The 18,981-nt window shown below is 42.3% G+C and overlaps 1 long non-coding RNA gene across 1 annotated transcript; it reads right to left on the reverse strand.

Moving 5' to 3' along the window:
- Positions 1-15,566: 15,566 nt before the first annotated feature.
- On the reverse strand, positions 15,567-17,743 carry LOC121175249 (uncharacterized). Its single transcript, XR_005892468.1, has 3 exons — positions 17,504-17,743; positions 16,177-16,444; positions 15,567-16,040 (listed from the first exon to the last, which is right to left on the reverse strand). It is a non-coding gene; the product is annotated as an uncharacterized lncRNA (long non-coding RNA).
- Between the last annotated feature and the right edge of the window lie 1,238 nt (positions 17,744-18,981).

The following is an 18,981-nucleotide window of genomic DNA, read 5'->3' on the forward strand; positions in this document are numbered from 1 at the left end:
AATAAAAAATTTACACTCTTATTTTGTTTCATTTTGTTGGGATCCCTCCTTAATTGAAGAGGTTCTAGAAAATTCTAGAGCTTTCTAGAAAAGTGTAGAATTTTCTAGAACGTCCTAAAGAACTCTAGAGTAGTGTAGAACTCTCTAGAAGCTTGTGGAAGTTTGTGGAAACCTCTAGAATATTCTGGATATGTGTGGAACCTTATGGAAGAGTATGGAAGGATATGGAAGGGAGTAGAAGAGTGTAGAGACTCCTAGAATGTGTGGAGCATTCTAGAGAATTAATCTCCACCCTAGGATACAAGTAATCTCCACCATTCATTGTGGAGGAGGAGTAGTATAAATAAGGGTAGGAGCCTTCATTCTTAACCATCCAAGACAAGAGTGAATTCACTTCTTAGAGTGAGAAAGCTAGAAAGTTAGAGAGCCTCTTTGAGAGAGAAGATAAATAGTTTGAGAAGTCTCTATCCTCAAGCTTGAGTGAGCCACTATAGAGTGAGTCAATTTGTAAACACATCCTTGTAACCCTACTATTCTTTTGTATAGTTGAAGAATCTCCATATTGGAGAATTATAATCATGTGCTCCTATTACTACCTTTAATTACTAAGTGCCTATCTTAACTTCACGAAGCGAGAAAGTCCGAGTTTTCCCAATAGTGGTATCAAGAGCCAAGTTCATCTGGAGCCGTCATTAGCTCGTGTAGTTCAAGATGGAGGATAATGTCGCTCATGATGGAGACATGTTCAAGCTCACGGCTAACAACTACTCATATTGGAAGCCGATGATGGAGGATCATCTATATTGCAAGGATTTGCTTGAGCCCATCATCTACAAAGACAAGTAAGAGTGACAATCAGTGGAAGTTACTAAATCGAAAGGTCGTTGCTATGATCCGTAAATACATTGAAAAACTCTCTTCGAGCATGTTTCTACTTACACAAATGCTTATGAATTATGGACAAAGCTTGAGTCCATGATTAAAAAAAAAACACCTCGTAATAAAGCCAATTTAGTTCGACGGTTAGTGAAGTTGGAGTATAAGGATGGTCATAGTATGATTGAGCACTTGAATAATTTTAAAGGGCTCGTAAATCAATCAACCAAAATTGAGATGAAGATTGATGATGAGTTGCAAGCCCTTCTACTGCTTAGTTCCTTGCTGGAAAGTTAGGACACACTCGTGGTTACACTTAGTAACTTAGCTCCGGAAGGAAAGCTCACTATGGATACAGTCAGTGACAGCCTTCTCAGTGAAGAAGCAAGGAGAATGGAACAAGGTGAGTCTATCCATCCCGAGGCTAATGTTATTGAGAATCTGGGTAGGAATGAGACTCGTGGACGTAATAAGAGTTGAGATCTGCATCAATCTCGAGGTAGATCCAAATCATGCTAAAAAATGACATGCTACTACTGTGGAAGGATGAGCCACAGGAAAATAGAATGTTGATCCTTCAAGAGAGATCAAAAGGTCGGTAACATTAAGCCAGACCAAGTCAGCCCAACAAAGAAGCAAGAAGAGAAGAATATTACTGCCGTAGTTTCGAAAGAAGATTTGTTATATCTCGTTGGTGAAGGTAATATCCTAAACATTGCTTGTGATGATAGTTTTTGGATTGTCGATTTTGGTGCTTCCTTCCATGTTGCTCCACATGGAAGTTTCTTCTCATCCTACCAAAGCGGTGACTTTGGTACGGTGCAAATGGGAAATAAGATAGGAGCAAGATCGTTGGGATAGGAAACATCACCCTGACAACAAGCACTAGATGCAAACTTGTCTTAAAAGATGTGAGGCATGTCCCGGCTATGCGCCTCAATCTTATCTCCGCTGGGAAGCTAGACGATGCTGGTCTGATGAACTACTTTGGTGAAGGAAAGTGAAAGCTCACCAAAGGAAGTCTAGTCATGGCTCGAGGAAAGAAGGAAGGATCATTATACGTGATGCAAGCTAAGCTCTGCAAAGGAGAAGTAAGCATAACCACTGATGATATGGAAGTATGGCATAAACGACTTGGGCATATTAGTGAGAAGGGTCTTCACATGATAGCTCAGAAACATTGGTGTAGGAAGCTGCTTCGACCCATTTGGTGAAATAATCTATTGCTACGAGAATGAAGCGATGACCATTCGAAGCCTTGGGTTCGATGGCCCCTATGACGTTTATCCCCCACATGGAAAAAGGCCAAGGGGCGGACATGACATTCAAAGGATGTGGCAGGGCATTGACATTGTCCGCGGACACTTGACATAAATGGAATTTCCTTACATGGGTGTAGCAATCACTTTCCATGGTGAGCCAGTAATAACCTGTTCTCAGGATCTTCGTGGCCATAGCATGCCCATTGGCGTGCGTTCCAAACGAACCCTTGTGGACTTCCTCGATCATGTGGTTCGCCTCTTTGGCATCCACGCATCGTAGGAGGGTCATGTCATGGTTTCTCTTATATAGTATGCTCCCGCTCATGAAGAAACCAGCTGCCAATCTCCTCAATGTCCTTTTATCATTGTCGGAAGCCCCCGATGGGTACTCTTTGCTTTCAACGAATCGCTTGATTTCGAAATACCAAGGCTTACCGTCCCACCTGACAACAATGCGCGGGTGTGCCACGACACCAGAACTCAATGTATGGTAGGTCCCCGTGCGGTGTTAGCTGGAACATGGACGCCAAAGTAGCAAGCACATCTGCCATTTGATTTTCCTCCCGGGGAACATGATGGAAGGAGATCTCATCAAAGGAATCAGCCAACTCCTTGATATAGGCTATGTAGGGTATCAACTTGGGGTCTCTAGTTTCCCATTCCCCTCTCAGCTGGTGAATCACCAGTGCTGAGTCCCTGTACACTTTGAGCAGTTTGACATTTGAGTCAATTGCCACCTGGACGGCCAGGGCACACGCTTCATACTCAGCCATATTGTTGGTGCAGTCAAACCCCAGCCTGGCTGTGAAAGGTATACAATGATTGTCTGGAGAGACCAATACTGCTCCAATGCCATGGCCTAGAACGTTTGACGCTCCATCAAACCACATGGTCCACTTGTCCCGGTCCTCGTCTAGTTTTTCCTCAAACAAGGCCATGATGTCCTTATCCGAGAATTAGGGATGCATGGGCTGATAGTCGTTGAGAGGCTACTGAGCCAAATAATCTGCCAAGGCACTTCCTTTTATTGCTTTTTGGGTGACGTAAACTATATCAAACTCGGATAGCAAAACTTACCACCGGGCAATTCATCCTGTGAGAGCAAACTTCTCAAAGATGTACTTAACCGGGTCCATCTTGGATATCAACCAGGTGGTATGAATCAGCATGTATTGTCTTAGACGGTGGGACATCCAGACTAAAGCACAACACGTTCTTTCGAGCAAGGAGTAATTCATTTCATAGGCCGTGAACTTCTTACTCAAGTAGCAGATAGCGCGCTCTCTCTTCCCGGACTCGTCGTGTTGCCCCAGCATACATCCCATCGATTCATATACAAGATGAGCAGCCTTCCGGGTACCGACAGCATAAGCACAAGAGAGTTCATGAGACACTGTTTGATCATTCCAAATGCCTCTTGACAATCCTCGTTCCAGCGGACGGATTGGTTTTTGCGTAAGAGTTTGAACAACGGCTCACAAATAGCAGTGAGCTGTGATATGAATCTGGCAATATAATTCAAACATCCCAGGAAACCTCGGACCTGCCTCTCAGTACGGGGTTCCGGCATCTCGAGGATGGCCTTCACCTTTTCGGGGTCCACCTCTATCCCTTTCTGGCTCACGATGAAACCTAGCAATTTCCCTAATTTGACTTCGAAGGTGCACTTAGCGGGGTTTAACCTCAATTGATACTTCCTAAGCCATTCGAACAACTTCCGTAGGTTGACAAGGTGTTCCTCCTCGGTCTTAGACTTGGCAATTATGTCGTCCATATAGACCTCGATTTCTCGGTGCATCATATCATGGAACAAAGCCACCATAGCCCGTTGATAAGTTGTCCCGGCGTTCTTGAGTCCAAAGGACATCACCTTATAACAGAATGTTCCCCACAGGGTGACGAAGGTAGTCATTTCCATATCCTCCGGCACCATTTTTATCTGATTGTAACCGGAGAACCCATCCATAATGGAAAACAAAGCGAAATTGGTCGTATTATCCACGAGGATATCGATGTGCGAAAGAGGAAAATTGTCTTTGGGACTGGCTCGATTCAGGTCCCAATAATCCACACACATTTGCACTTTTCCATCCTTCTTAGGGATTGGTACAATGTTGGCAACCCATTCTGGGTACCGAGTGACAGCCAAAAAACCAGCGTCAAATTGTTTTTTTACCTCTTCTTTTATCTTCAAGGATGTCTCGGGCTTCATCCTCCTCAGTTTTTGTTTTACCGGGGAACACTCAGGATTTAGAGGTAATCTGTGTTGTACGATATCAGAACTCAAACCAGGCATATCTTGGTATGACCAAGCAAAGATGTCTTGGTAGTCTTTTAGCAGGACTGTCAATTCTTCATGGATGGGGGCGGTCATACCCGTACCTATCTTTACCTCCTTTTTCCCATTGCCGGTTCCTAAGTCCACTACTTCCGTCTCTTCTTCATGAGGCCCCATTTCTTGGTCCTCATGGGCGACTATCTTCTCCAACTCTGGGGGAAGTCCCACATCTTCGTTCTCTTCATCCTCTGTCTGATCCGTTTCTTGCTCAAAATCGATGGTCGGGTCCCAGGTATTAGGACCTTCGAGGGACTCGTCGTCGGATCTGGCGTTTTAAACGTAAAGAATATAAACATGCAAATGGATGAGAATGGGTAGAGACGTATGAACAGATGAAGAAAGATCTTTGTATTATAAATTCAGGAACAAAAGACATAAAGCCCTAGCAAAAGGAAACTCTAAAGCCTAGGCCTAGCCCAAACCAATACTTCTCGTAACTAGGAAAAGCGAGACTTGCCAAAGAAAAATTCAAGTTGGTTGCTACAGACATTCGGAAAGAGTGTGCTGGGTTATGAGAAGAAAATGCAGCTACCACAAGAGCCCTTGAACAAGAAACCAAGAGGACTCGCAAGGAAGAGCATGGCCATGAAAAATTTCGTGGAGCTTTGTGGGGCAGCAACAGTGAGCTCAAGCTTCGAAGGGAAGAGAAAAACCAATCACGAGCACATAGCATGGTCTTGAAAGAGGAGTTAGCCGCTTACTCAAGGTCCAAAAGAAACTTGTCTCAGCGTTTATGCGAGACAGAGACCAACATGTTAGCCATCGTCAGCAAGTACCAAGAAGAACTAAATCTAGCCACGACCCATGAGCATAAAGTGGCGGACGAGTATGCCCAAGTGTACGCGGAAAAGGAGGCTAGAGGAAGGGTGATCGACTCGTTACATCAAGAGGCAACAATGTGGATGGACCGATTTGCTCTTACCTTGAACGGGAGTCAAGAACTTCCTCGATTGCTAGCCAAGGCCAAAGCGATGGCGGACACCTACTCCGTCCCCGAGGAGATCCACGGACTTCTCAGCTATTGTCAGCATATGATAGATTTAATGGCCCATATAATTAGAAACCTCTAGGAAGTTTGTACGGTCACTCAGATCTTGACTAGTTATAACTTTCTGAATAAAATGAGTTTATCGCATGTTTTTACTCCAAAGATCAGTGTGAATCAAATCACTCCCGCATTTTATCTCTAGCATGCATTCATTTTTTTACCTACTCCTCACGTTTGGTTTTTTAGGAAAAACACCATAACTAAATGTGCCCCAAGGCATCCCTATCGCACCAGATCCAAATCTAGAACGATGGGTGATCAAGAGGAGACACAGGAACAGATGAAAGTCGACATGTCGTCTTTGAAAGAGCAAATGGCTTCCATGATGGAGGCCATGTTAGGAATGAGACAACTCATGGAGAAAAACGTGGCCACCGCTGCCATTGTTAGCTCGGCTGCCGAAGTAGACCCAACTCTCCTAGCTACCGCGCACCATCCTCTCACAAATGAGGTAGGACGAGAAAGGAGCACACTGGGGCACATCAGCAACCCCCATTTGGGATACAATCGGGTGGCTTACCCTTACGGATTACCGCCTAATTACATGCTGCCAGTCATGCATGATGATGCGGGTTATGTCTCTTCCCCCATCCTTGAAAGGGAGCCTCCTCAACAGCCCGACGAGGTCCACGAGGATCATCGAGAGTATGCCCAAGGGGATGTCGATTTCTACCCCCCGATCCCCATCGAGGGGCCGACACCCAACACATTGCCTCAGCACAACCTCACAGCACAACCAATATTCTTGTCCAAAAAAGGACCACCCCCAGCGGCGGAAGAAAGAAGGAAACTCGATCTCATCGAGGGGAGATTGAGAGCTATTGAAGGCTTTGGCGACTATCCGTTTACAGACATGGCGGATCTTTGCTTGGTACCGAATGTCGTCATCCCCCCAAAATTCAAGGTACCTTATTTCAACAAGTACAAAGGGACGACTTGTCCTAAGAACCATCTTAAGATGTATTGTCGCAAGATGGGGGCGCATTCTAGGGATGAAAAGTTGTTAATGCACTTTTTCCAAGATAGCTTGGCTGGAGCCGCGGTCATTTGGTACACTAATCTGGAAGCTTCCCGTGTCCGTACTTGGAAGGATCTGATTACTGCCTTCCTTAGGCAATATCAGTACAATTCCGATATGGCTCCCGATCGCACTCAGTTGTAGAACATGGTTAAGAAGGAAAGTGAGACCTTTAAAGAGTACGCTCAGTGGTGGAGAGACCTGGTAGCACAAGTGGCCCCTCCCATGGTCGAAAGGGATATGATTACCATGATGGTAGACACCTTGCCAGTGTTTTACTATGAGAAGTTGGTAGGCTACATGCCTTCCAGCTTCACGGACTTGGTATTCGCCAGGGAAAGAATCGAAGTAGGGTTGAAGAGAGGGAAGTTCGATTACGTCTCCTCCACAAGTACCAATGCTAGGAGAATCGGAGCAACTGGGGAAAAAAGGAAGGAAGGAGATACCCATGCCGTCACTTCGGCGCCCGCATGGGCCAAGCCCCCGCAGACCTCTCATGGTACGCATCAGTACGCATAACATCATCCAAGCTTCTTAGCTCGCATCGGGAACTCCTCCAATTCAGCACCCGTACATCCTAGAGTGCCCGCCCCCATCCAGAGGGAGGCCCCCCAAGCTCCGGCTCCAACCACGACTCGCCTGGCCGGCAATGCCCACTTTGGTGCCGATTCCAATGCGATGAGAAACATTCCCCTGAGGCCAATTCTAGAATTCACCCCGATCCCAATGACGTACGAAGACCTCTTGCCATCCCTCATCGCCACCGAAAAATGCTTGGCCCTTAAATACAAGGTCCAACATTTGATAGACGCCAGATGGCTGACGTTTCAAGAGGATCGGCCCAACATGAAAATAAACCCGCTCGCCAATCATAGAGGGGGAGTAGTTAATGCCGTCGAGTCGGATAGGCCGCGCATGTCCAAGCCTTTAAAGGGTGTGATGACCCCCAAGAGGTTTATCTACGAGGCCCTACAAAAGGGGGGCGTAATTCCGCACGGTGGGCATGAAGAGGATTCTTGTTTGTTGCATCCCAGCGAGCTACATAACATGGAAACATGTTTAGCAGTGGAAGACCTTTTGCAACAGATGATAGATCAAGGCCGACTAGAAGTCGGCGATAAGGGGAGGGAAGAGCAACATATATGTATGCAGTTCGCAGATGAAAGAAGTTTTGGGAGGCCTAAACCTTTGGTGATATATTTCACCAAGGACGCAGCTCCACAAAAGCCCCGATACCCCTTGGTAGTTAAACCTGTTCCTTTCCCATACCAAAACAGCCACGCAGTCCCGTGGAGGTATGCATCTCCAAGTGAAAGGAAAGAAGAGGCCACCGACATCAGCTCATTGTCACCCAAGGTGACCAATTTCACGGGGCTGAGCGGCGTGACCCGCAACGGTCGCGTGTTTGCACCACCCGACCTGCTGACTCACTCTGAACGAGGATATTCCAGTGAAAGGTCTTTCGGAGAAAAGGGATGGCTATGGCAAGAAGGAAGTGTCACTAGAGGAAGCAAGCGAGTTTCTCCGAATTATTCAAAAAAGTGAGTTCAAGGTCATTGAGCAGCTCAACAAAACCCCGGCCAGGGTCTCTCTTTTGGAACTACTCATGAGCTCTGAGCCTTATCAGGTTTTGCTAGTAAAGGTCTTGAACGAAGCTCATATGGCCCAAGATATCTCTGTAGAAGGCTTTGGGGGACTCATCAATAATATCACCGCCAACAACTATCTCGCCTTCGCCGAAGAAGAAATCCCTGCCAAGGGGAGAGGGCATAACAAGGCTTTGCATGTATCAGTCAAATGCATGGACCACGTCGTGGCCAATGTGCTCATCGATAACGGTTCCAGTTTAAACGTAATGCCCAAAAGCACGTTGGAGAAATTACAGTTTAATGCTTCCCATCTAAAACCAAGCTCCATGGTGGTTCGTGCCTTCGACGGCACCCGCCGAGAGGTTAGGGGAGAGATCGACCTCCCTGTACAGATAGGCCCCCATACCTGTCAGGCTACCATTCAAATAATGGATATTAACCCCGCTTACAGCTGCCTTTTGAGGCGCCCGTGGATCCACTCGGTGGGAGTCGTTCCCTCTACACTTCACCAAAAATTGAAATTCGTAGTACAGGGGCTTTTGGTTATCATATCGGGCAAGGAAGACATCTTGGTGAGTTGCCCGTCCTCTATGTCATATGTGGAAGCCGCGGAGGAGTCATTAGAAACAGCCTTCCAGTCTTTTGAGATAGTAAGCATTGCCTCCGTAGATTCCTTCTCTGGGCAACCTTGCCAGTCCGATACAGCAGTAATGGTGGCCCGGGTGATGTTGGGGAATCGTTACGAGCCTAGAATGGGTTTAGGCAAGGACAACGGCGGCAAAACCAGCCTGATAAGCGTGGAAAGTTTGGGTTAGGCTATAAACCCACACGAGGGGACATAAGGAAAAGCGTTGCGGGAAGGAAGAACGGAGGTCAAGGCTCGCGATTGGGATGAGAAGTCGAAGGGCGCCTGCCCTGCCACATCAGTAGGAGCTTTATAAGCGCGGGTCTAGGACACGAAGGCCAAGTCGTTGCGATATGCAAAGATGATTCTCCGAGTGGGTCGGATTTGGTACGACCATGCCCTCCTGGTTTTCGACTAGGAAATTGGTGAGTGGAGGAGCGCCCAGACATTTCCGCGTACACTTTGGCATACTCGTCCACCACTTTATGCTCGTGGGTCATGGCTAGATTTAGTTCTTCTTGGTACTTGCTGACGATGGCTAACATGTTGGTCTCTGTCTCGCATAAATGCTAAGACAAGTTTCTTTTGGACCTTGAGTAAGCGGCTAACTCCTCTTTCAAGACCATGCTATGTTATCGTGATTGGTTTCTCTCTTCCCTTCGAAGCTTGAGCTCATTGTTGCTACCCCACAAAGCTCCATGAAATTTGTCACGGCCACGCTCTTCCTTGCGAGCCCTCTTGGTTTCTTGTTCAAGGGCTCTTGCGGTAGCTGCATTTTCTTCTCGTAACCCAGCACACTCTTTCCGGACGTCTGTAGCGACCAACTTGAATTTTTCTTTGGCAAGTCTCGCTTTTCCTAGTTTGATTTTTAGAGCTCGGACTTCTTCATCCTCTTTCGGAGCATCGAAGTTCTCTTCGTTGATAATCTTTAACTTGGAGAGCCAATCTAACCCTCGTGTATGAACTTTCAGCCATTCATGATAACCACCAATGATGCCATTACGAATGCCCCTTAGTTCTTTAACTTTCCTTAACGAGCTTTCCCACGCCTTATGGACTCTATGTATAATCTTGAAACTTTGCGCGCCGAAATCTCTCACAAGGAAAGGAGAGATGCTTTCTTCCATCGGTGCTCCCCTCATGGGGTACCCTATTTGTCTTATAGCAAGCACAGGATTGTAGTTAATGATACCCCTCGTTCCTATCAACGGGATGTTTGGGTAGTCCCCACATGTGAAGAGAACTCCCTCCTTTCCTTCCTTCCATCGTGGAAACTAGTTGATTGTTCTGCCTCCTATCCCAGCCAAGTGTTGGTCCCAATCTACTCTCCTCTTCTCGACACATGAACGATGGCTTCGGAGCAGACATGGATTCCTTATGTCTTGTTGGAATAGGTGCGAAACCAACCATACACAAAGAACGGGTAAACAGCAGATGATCCGTGCACTACTCTTCTTGCACCTTCGGTCAAATGTGTCAAATAAGTCTGCCAAGATAGCTACCACTGGGCTTTCTTTGCTATGGTGATATGCAAGGAAAGCATCAATTGTGGCTAGGTCCACCAAACCATCCATGTTTGGAAAGAGGATAACCCCAAAGATTAGCAATGCTAATACGTCCATAAACGGGACCCACTCCTCTTGATTCGCTATATCCCTTGCCTTGCATTCTAAGTACTTCTGTGGTAGGCCCACTACGCCATTTCGAGTTTGCTTTACACGATCCAATCCTCTCGCCGAATCCCTGACCACAACTGCAATCTTGCTCAAGGAGGGAAGAAACCCGGAGAAAAGATACGGTTTCCTTCCCCCGAGAGGACATCCTAGAATCTCCTCAAATTCTTCAACAGTCGGTACTAATTGGAAGTCTCCAAACGTGAACCATCTCAAGGGCTGGTCATAGTATTGGGTGAGTGATACAATGGCTTCTGTGGATATCTCTGCTATGGTCAAATCTAAGATCTTTCCGTACGCCTTGCGGAAGGCTTGCATTTGGAGAGGTCCCATTAACCGCCCCAACTCCTTAATGCTGGTGATATCTAGGCCCTTAATCTTGACTTGATAAAACCTTTTTCCAGTTTGATTTGTTCCCATGTTTACTAAAGTGAAACAAAAACCCAGTGCGAATCAAAACTCTGACATCTATCATGGGTGGAATGGATGAATGCATGAAGAAATGCATATGACACAGATGCAATTTATGAGTACGGGGGCCCGGGAAATTGTCTCCTTTTTAGATACAACATCTCGGGGCAGCATGATGCCCGACGTATGTATTTAAGAAGGTGACACGAACCCTCCGTTGGTTTGCCAAAGAGAGGGGATCAAGACAAAACCCGTGCATGATGCATATGCGAAAGGCACAACATGGGGATGTACATAGTACGACAATATTCACAAACAAATATAATCAAAGGGGTACACGACATTTGACTACATGCATGGGAGTGTGAAAAAATGGCACGCAACGTGTTTGCTTCGTGCCCCTATTTTAGGGACCTACATGGGAGGGAGCTAAAAGGGCTTTCAGTGATAATTCCCAAGGTGGTCATATCTCTCTTGATGGTCTCTAGAGGTATCATCCCCTTCGAAGAACATATTGCAGCAGTAGGGACTACAAGCAACAATATGCTATCAAAGAGAAAAACTCTAGATGAGGGTTCACTGTAATCAAGCAAGTCGGAGACCTAGCATGATCACAGATTCACCTCCACTCCTTATGTTCCCATGAACCCGGGTATAGGGCCCTTTTTTCAACTCACCGTGTGTGCAAATAGTGTTGGTGTTTGTGTGCATCAAATGAATAAATATTTACCTCATGCGTACATTTTAAAACGCACTAAAAGCATCAAAGAGTTATATATACAAGAACATAAGAAAAATAAAGGGAAATCAACAAAGGAGAAAGTCATGATAAAACATTGCAAAGATTAAATGGCCTAACTCTCTAAAAACAGTCCCCAGTGGAGTCGCCAACTATCGCAACCTACCCTATGACGGGAAGGCGACGCGTGACTCGCGGGTGTGTCTTCCAATAAAGGAATACGGGCGGAGTCACCACCAATGTTTATTTGAGGAAAATGTCGGAAAAACCGGAAAAGACGTGGTATACGAACTTCAAGTGAAAGGTTCGGGAGTTGTATTTATGCACGGGGAAGGTATTAACACCCCACACGTCCGTCACAAGGGACGACAGCCTTTAATCAAATGTGCAAACATGACTTCACTTTGTGTTTTCTTCCCCTTATTCACGTTCCTATGTCTTTTTATGCCTTTTATACATTTTTTTTATCTTTTTTGTGGTCGAGAAGGGTGTTTCCCTTGCTCCTACGTATCCTCAAGGAAGAATTCAGACCTACGTAGTTCTTTGAGAACCAAACGTTGGTTAAATTGTTTTTATCCTTTTTTTGCAAAATATGTTTTTATTGAATGAAAGGTCATTTAAGGCGTTGGACCATTAAACAATCTTTCGATTCTTTTGAAAGGAAATAAAACATTAAGGCATTGGACCATTAATGATCTTTTGTTATTTTTGAAAAGAGGTAATAAAGCTACGTCTTGATTTTAGGCCTTTTTTTAGAAATCTACATTTAACCAATAAAAGCGAAAAAGACCATTTTAAGACGTTGGACCTTAAAAATGGCTTTTTTAGGTGATGACAAAAGTTTGATTTACGAATTGATTTTAGCCTTAGTTTCACTTTGGTTATTAGTCAATTCGATTAAGAAAGAAAAAATCTCAAAGAAAAAATGTCCGATTGATTTTTTTTTTTTTTACTAGAAGGTATTTTTTTTATTATTATATTATTATTTTGCCTCTTTTTTTGGTTTTAAACGTGGTTACGGCATGACTGAACAGTCGGATTTCATTTTAACAGAAATTAAAAGATGTTACAATACGAATGATCGGTGAAGATTTATTTTATTTTTGATTAGGCGAGAAAATGACTTAAATAAATGACTAAAGCACGTCAAAAGGGGGTACGGAAAGTAAATGAAATAAAAATAAAAAATACGCGAAAAAAATGAGGACCACTAAGGGTACATAGAATGAATTGAAAAGTTCGATTTCGGGAACTTATCGGTTGAAGACCAAAGAACGACAAAGAACGAACGAAGAACGACGAAGAACGGCGGAAAATCTTCGCGAAATCACCCACGGAAACGTCTCGGAAGCGTTATGGAAGCGCCTCGGCTTGGATTTTTTTCACGAAAACAATTTTTCTCACTAATTTTAAGTGATTCTCAGATACCAGGAGGGTTGAACATTTTGTTCTTCCCTCCTTCCCCTATTTATAGGGAGAAGAAGGAGAAGCTTGCCACTCAGCTCGCCCAGGCAAGCTAGGTTGCTTCCTCCAGAAGGCAGTGCCTTCTGGTGGAACTTCTTGAAGGCCCACTTGGGCCTGGTTGCTATTTGCGCCCCCCTGTTTACTTAATACACCCCCTTGCCTTTTTTTGTGGATTCTTTTTTTGTAACGTTACGGAACCTTACGAATTACGTAGCGATACTTGTTTTCTTTCCGTAATGTCACAAAACCTTATGGATTACGTAATCATCCCTTCTTTGGCTTCCGGAATGTTACGGAACTTTACGGATTACGCATTAACACTTCCTTTTGACTTCCGGCATGTCACGAAACTTCACGGATTTGGAGATTGAAAAACTCGATGTCAAGATGACATTCCTTCATGGTGATCTAGAGGAAGAGATCTACATGGAGCAGCCCGAGGGATTCAACGTTCCGGGCAAGGAAAACTTAGTGTGTCACCTCACGAAGAGTTTATATGGCCTTAAGCAAGCACCGAGGCAATGGTATAAGAAGTTTGACGCTTTCATGGCAGAACATGATTTCAAAAGGACGGAAAGCGATCATTGTGTCTTCATAAAGAGGTATGCAAGTGGTGACTTTCTCATACTTCTACTCTATATGGATGATATGTTGATTGTTGGACAAGATCGCATAAAAATAGTTGCTTTGAAGAAATATCTAAGCAAGAGTTTTGCCATGAAAGATTTGGAATTGGCTAAACAAATTCTTGGGATGAGAATAACCCGTGATAGGACGAAAAGACTGTTATGGCTATCCCAAGAAACGTATGTTGAGAAGGTGTTGGAAAGATTCAACATGCACAAATCAAAGTTGGTTAACACACCACTTATTGGACACTTCAAGCTGAGTTCAAAGCAAAGTCCCACAGGTGAGAAAAAAATAGAGGAAATGAAGAAGATTCCATATTCATCTGTAGTAGGAAGTCTCATGTATGCAATGATATGCACAAGACCACATATCGCCTATGCAGTTGGAGTCGTCAGTCGCTTCTTGGCCAACCCGGGGGAATGAACATTGGGTTGCTGTCAAATGGATCCTCCGATATCTACGTGAAACTTCCAAAAGATGTTTATGCTTTAGAAAAGGAAAACCTGTGTTAGAAGGATACACAGATGCAGACTTGGCCGGTGATATTGATTCAAGGAAATCAACATCGGGATACCTAACTACTTTTGCAGGAGGAGCTATTTCCTAGCAATCAAAGTTGCAAAAGTGTGTTGCACTATCCACCACTAAGGGGAATACATCGCATCCACTGAAGCTTGCAAGGAGATGTTGTGGATGAAGAACATGTTGCAAGAGCTAGGAATAGATCAAGATAGGTATGTGTTGAAGTGTGATAATCAAAGTGCAATTTACTTGGCAAAGAACTCAACATTTCATTCTCACACAAAGCACATTGACATAAGGTATCATTGGGTCCGAGATGTCCTCGAGGAAAAGAAAGTACATCTTGACAAGGTTCACACAGATGAGAACTGGTTAGACATGATGACCAAAGTACTAGCGAAAAAGAAGTTTGAAGATTGCTGTCAAGGTGCCGGTTTGCTACTACCCCCCAATTAAGTCAGGAGGGGAAGATTTGTTGAGATCCCTCCTTAATTGGAGAGGTTCTAGAAAATTCTAGAGCTTTCTAGAAAAGTGTAGAATTTTCTAGAACGTCCTGTAGAACTCTAGAGTAGGGTAGAACTCTCTAGAAGCTTGTGAAAGACTGTGGAAACCTCTAGAATATTCTAGAGATATGTGAAACCTTCTTGAACCTTCTGGAAGAGTATGAAAGGATATGGAAGGGAGTAGAAGAGTGTAGAGACTCCTAGAATGTGTGGAGCATTCTAGAGAATTAATCTCCACCATTCATTGTGGAGGTGGAGTAGTATAAATAAGGGTAGGAGCCTTCATTCTTAACCATCCAAGACAAGAGTGAATCCACTTCTTAGAGTGAGAAAGCTAGAAAGTTAGAGAGCCTCTTTGAGAGAGAAGATAAATAGCTTGGGAAGTCTCTATCCTCAAGCTTGAGTGAGCCACCGTAGAGTGAGTCAATTTGTAAACACATCCTTGTAACCCTACTATTCTTTTGTATAGTGGAAGAATCTCCGTATCGGAGAATTATAATCGTGTACTCTCATTACTATCTTTAATTACTAAGTGCCTATCTTAACTTCATGAAGCGGGAAAGTCCGAGTTTTTCCAACACATTTACTACTACTATTTTAATAAATTGAAAAATATTAAACAAATTCGTAAATCTAATATAATAAAATTTGTGAATAATTTTTTTGGTTCGGTATTCATGTGTCCATCAAATAGCAGCTCTCAAGGTTCGTACAACCTGTGTCATGATGCGATGCTTTGTAAAAAAATGGTTCAGTTACAAACCACATATATTAATTAATGCATCAATTTTCGAAAACTAATTACACTAATCACCTATCAATTAATCACATATATATTTTTTCAATTTACGAAAAAGTATAACCTACCAAAATTAATTTACTTAGACATAATTATAACCTTTCAAAACTATAACCTACCAAAATTAAGAGTTAAATATGTTTCGCCAAGCTATCTACTACAACATATACTACAAGAAAAATGACCTATACCTACAGACAAAAACTATCACTGTAAATAAAAAATCCATAGGTAAATGTATGATAGACTTTATCCTACAGACATTTTTTCTATCAACTTTGAGGGGACGTATAGTGATGGCTAATTGTTTGTCACTATAGGTTTTACCTACTATGTATAGTGTGTAGGTAAAAGTCATTAACTTCTACTTACATTTCCTAACTGTAGGTAAAAGTCTTTAATATGTACCTATTATCTTCAACTGTAGGTAAAAGTCATTAACTTCTACTTACATTTCCTAATTATAGGTAAATGTCTTTAATATGAACATCATTTGAGACCGCAAGAACCTTCTTTCCCATTAACCGATGCCACAAAACTGCACTGTTTAGAAACAAGGCCAGAACCTAGGATTAGATATGTTCAAACATGATGTAATAATCACTAGAAATCTTCAAGTAACCTTCAAGGAAAAAAAGTATTTTCTTTTCGTTTGTTGCAATTTTCAATTAGTACTTACCTGTAGTAGTCAGGATTGGGAGCAAAGGTGGTGGTATTGAGACCACAACTGACTCTCAATCATGTTGAAGTGAAGATTCCCCACATACAATTTTCGGTCCACAGCTCCATAGGGGCCAGTTACACTGGCTGCTCCACCAGAAGCATTAGATTGAACAAGGTTCTTTTCAGCTTCAGAAGGTTTCACCATTATAGGTTGTCCAAGAAGAAGTGGGCCAGAGAGAGCAATAGCCATTGGCACTGACATCGCATCATAAAATTCAATATACCTGCATCCTCATCAAGAACTTGCATCAAGTTTTCAGAACTAATAAACAAAGTTGCAATCAAAACTTACAAAGCATACAACAAAGAGATGTAAGGAAACAAAAACTATAGTGCAGACAGATCAGGCTGAGTTTCATTTGATGTATCTGACTTGTAAAGTAAATGTTAGCCTGTCATAATAAACATTAAAAGCTAAAGCATGTATTAATCATTAAATTGACAATTCAATCAAGAGAGAATAAGAGAAAATGATAGGAAGGAAAGCATCTGAGACCAATGTTTTTAAAACTGGACCAGTCATTGAACTAAGGCACTAATTCAAGGTTCAATGTTCAACCATGGTTAAACTGCGATCGAACTGGTATTAATAAAATAATAAAATTTGATAATACATAAAATAATATGAAAACATAATATAATTTTATAAAACTAAAAATGAAACATAATGCTATAGATTCAAAGTTCAAACCAAAGTCTAAGTTTCAACAATACACAACAAGGTTCATTAACCATAACAAGTTTAGGTTCATTTTTTCATGTTTTTAAGGGAAACAAATCAAAATTAACATTATATTAAGCATTTTTCATTGACCCATTGTAAACCATTTTTCTGGTCTGACCAATTTTCAGAACAGTGATTGAGACTGGAAGAGGCAGGATTAGAGACGGTAACACGTACTTTGGAGATATATATATACATTGGAAAATCCAACCCTAGGAAAAGAAACCAAACCAAAAACTAGCAGCTGGCCTTGCTCAATAACTCACTTGTCAGATAATAGTAAAGTCAAACAGAACCAAATCCATGAGCATCTCATCTAGTAGCTACTTATAGCCATTATTTCTATAAAAAAAGGTAGAGATATAGAAAAGGAGAGTAAAATTTCCTCCATATCAACCTTACCAAGCCCCACAACCAATACAAGGGGCTTCCAATTAATAAATGGAGGAAAATAAACTAACAAGGGTATCAACATACAAATGAAATCATCATTGTATGACATGCAGAGGAAGAAAATTGGGAATAGGACCAAACAGAAAACTAGGATTATGTCATCTACCTTGAATGTGCAGCATGAATCGATTAAACATGAGTGCAAGGTATTCCCACCATCCCTCATCATTATCGCATTGCTAGTCCATTTAAAGATACAGTTAAACATGATTCTTGGATGTTGATATCCTAATACCACAATAGCACATACATAAGAACAAGAGATTATTTGACAATAAAACACATACCCAACTCCAATAATAATCTAATAAAAAAAGAGCAACGAAAGCATTTTAAAAATAATCCGGATTGCTGATCTTGATAGAATCTGAAAATAAAATAAAAAGATAGTACCAGATAATGCAGTAGATTGATTGATGCCATTAGGCTTGTTGACTTGATGTCCCTGGCATTTAGGATTACCATCATCGATCAAAGACGCGTCGTGATCTTCCTTAGCCATAATCGGCTTCAACAAGCTTTAACGACCACGACTTAATCCAACAACATTGATTCCATAGAACTTTGCGAACCCCAGCTTACATTCGACGTTCTGGAACATTGCACAACTACACGCTTGACACAGTGCTTGTACAGAGCTCATCTCCACCCGCAGCACAAAACAAATTAGTTGGAAAAATGAAGATAAACTGTGTTAAGCTAGACCTAAAAACGTACAAGAAGATACTGTCAGTTTGTTTCACTAACTAAATCAAATAACATGTTTTTGTAGCTTATATATATCATTAAGAAACCAGTACGACAGTACCTGAAGGAAGTGAATTGTCTTTTAATCGAGTCAGAAACCAGTATATATCATTTAAGATATGTAAGTGAGTGTTGTCTTTTCAGACAAATGAAGCATTAGCGAAGCAAAGACACATCATCATGTTGTGCATGTGGAGGTGGCGGGAGCTGAACTGCGTATTCAATTATATGTGGGCACGTTAAGGTGGAAAATGACACAGGCTGGCCGATTAGAGAGAAGAATGAGGCTTATTTATATTTCCTTTGAAATTTGTCCAAAGTAATCATGATGGATTTTGTTGTTCTTAATAATGATGTTCTACTTTTCGGTCCAAAAACAATTCCTTTTGAGTTGTCTATCTGTTTTAGGCTTTAATATCAAATAAAGCATTTCGTAACCTGAATGCCCATTTGTTCTCTTTTTCTTTAATAATCAAATAATGACAGAGAACTGATAGCTGTGATTTGTGATAGAACATAAAATAATAGTTTAAATGACAACATAAGTCAATAAAGTTCCAATGGAGAAAAATAGTTCAATAGGAAAGTCATCACAGTTCCAATGGCAAAAGTATATCAAATTTAAAAGCAACTGACCTTGCCAGCTTTTGAAAAGAACTCATACACATCTCTCTCTGTTGCTTTTAGCGGCATCTAAGATCATCACTATACAAATAGCCAATCATCAGAACAAGACACCAAATATCCAAATATGTAGAACTTATGAATTCATATAATTTTAAACAAACAAAAATAGGAACTTCCAATAAACCTGATAGGCAAAAACAGTTCTCTGAT

This window comes from Glycine max, chromosome 8 (genome assembly GCF_000004515.6).
Source record: "Glycine max cultivar Williams 82 chromosome 8, Glycine_max_v4.0, whole genome shotgun sequence".
NCBI classification, from domain to species: Eukaryota; Viridiplantae; Streptophyta; class Magnoliopsida; order Fabales; family Fabaceae; genus Glycine; species Glycine max.